This window comes from Ranitomeya variabilis, chromosome 6 (genome assembly GCF_051348905.1).
Source record: "Ranitomeya variabilis isolate aRanVar5 chromosome 6, aRanVar5.hap1, whole genome shotgun sequence".
NCBI lineage: Eukaryota > Metazoa > Chordata > Amphibia > Anura > Dendrobatidae > Ranitomeya > Ranitomeya variabilis.
Window position 1 is genome coordinate 485,148,489 of NC_135237.1, and position 2,046 is coordinate 485,150,534.

The following is a 2,046-nucleotide window of genomic DNA, read 5'->3' on the forward strand; positions in this document are numbered from 1 at the left end:
TATACATATATATGTATAGCTAAATATATACTGTATATATATATATCTAGATGTATAGAGAAATACATATCTATATATATTTACATATCTCTATCTATCTATATATATATATATATATATATATATATATATATATATATATACGCATGTATATATGTGTATATATATATATATATATACATATGTATATAAAGATATGTGTATTTATTTATTTGGCGAATTACAATACAGTATATCTCCACTTCCACATGCTCGCACACCTATTTGGTGCCTGCATTATATATGCACACCCATCTTGTATTGCTGTGTAATTGTTGAGTGTAGGTGTGTGTAAAGATAATAAAGAGAAATCTAGAGTCCACTTGAGATTTTCACAGAAATATCCTTGGGAAGATTAGGAGCGATTTTACAGCTACGCAGTACAGTTTCGTCTCTTGTCTTCTGGGCTAATAAGGTACATATTTGGTCTCATAGAACCATTACGCGGGTTCTGCTTTTTTCTTATGCTTATAGAATTTTTCTTTAAAAAAATCTTACCCTATTACCTTTTGTTTTTGTTCTTACCAAGTAGGATTCCGCACCCGTGTAGCATGGCAAGTGTTTTTAATTTGCAAACTTAAGACTCTTTCAAATGTTATCACTTAAAGGACTTGCCAAAACCGTCTTCTAGTAAAGTGTTCTTATTACTGGCCCGTAGTTCGCCATAATTCTCGTCTGTGCCTTGTATGATTTTTTTTTTTTTTAATTCCTCTGAAATAGCCCGAGAGCATCAATGGTGCTAACCCTTTCCGCTGGCATTTGGCAGACTTGGTACTTAAGGCCTAAGACAAGTTTTTGACGTGTAGCCCAGGAATCCTGGACTTAAAAGGCACATCAGTTCCAGCATGAGGTTATGGTTCACCTGCTTAGGCTTTTGACATTGTAAACATCCTTTGCTCTCAACTCGTATTTACTTTTGCTTTGCGGGACTTCTGTTCCCAAAAGTGTGTGATTACGTAAAATATCTCTGTGTGTGTAATTGACACCAAGTGTAGTGTACGCTTTCAACATTGAATGACAAATCTGAATATACGATAGCCTATGATAGCATCTAGACAGGTAGCTTTGGGAATGTATACTTTATAGTAATGATCCAGAACAATGGTATATTTAAAAAAAAAAAAAAAAAATTCAAAATATTTATGGAAAAATTTGCTGAAAATTATATTTCCTTCATGTCGATATTTTTCCTTCAGCGTAAAATAATGCTCCGGAGATCGTCCGATTGGGAAGACGTATAGAATGACAGTGGAATTATGGCAGTCCATATCAGCTTTATTATAATCTAGAATGACATAGGATGTAATAGTATTAGGCAATTTTTTTTTTCAAATTTCATTAAAAAATCTCCAAAAATCATTAGCACTTTTAGAGGATTTTTTTTTTGGAATGGTCTATTTTGATTTTTTTTTTTTTTAGAAAACTGGTGACTCTAGGGCACCTATGAAGTAAGTGGTGTCGAAATGCTCCTACCTTTTGTATGCCTTGCAAGGTAAATCTAAGAGTTGTTTTTTTTATATATTCTTGTGGTATGTGATTATCTTTGTGATTCTGTTCATTCTCCCAAGCCCTATAGTTTGTATACATGTGTGTGTTAGTAATTAAGTCTTCAGCCAGGAGTGGATGGTCTGCTCTGTGATCCTGCTTCTGATTATTGTTGTGGTTTCTGCAGCCCCAGCGAGCGGCTCTAAGTCCGGGCTGCACGTCATTTGCAATCTGGAGACTGTTGATCACCTCACTAATTACACCTCCCCCTCTCTCTCTCCTCTCTCCTCTCTCTCTCTCTTTCTCGCTCGCTCTCTCTCATTCCCAGAGTGCATATCAGGAACAGACACACAAAGACATGCGCACTCAACTTAATCAGCCATTTTTTTAAACAGGGCTAAAACGATAATAATTAGCAGAATAAAGACATTCATTTCCTTTCCTCCTTTTCCCAAGCCCTTCACAAGCAAACAGCGAGGCAGCGGATGGCACATGCTTTCACACCCAGCGGACCCAGAACAA

The 2,046-nt window shown here is 35.8% G+C and overlaps 1 protein-coding gene across 4 annotated transcripts in view; it reads left to right on the top strand.

The window, feature by feature from the left end:
• The first annotated feature begins 225 nt into the window (after window positions 1-225).
• The window catches only part of ZFHX4 (zinc finger homeobox 4), a 217,524-nt gene continuing 215,703 nt past the window's right edge, over window positions 226-2,046 (top strand). For 2 of the 4 annotated variants that reach the window (XM_077270677.1, XM_077270678.1), the window contains exon 1: window positions 226-2,046. This exon is cut by the window's right edge. The gene's annotated coding sequence lies outside the window, so the exon portion shown is untranslated. The other 2 variants (XM_077270681.1, XM_077270682.1) reach the window with 2 other exon arrangements.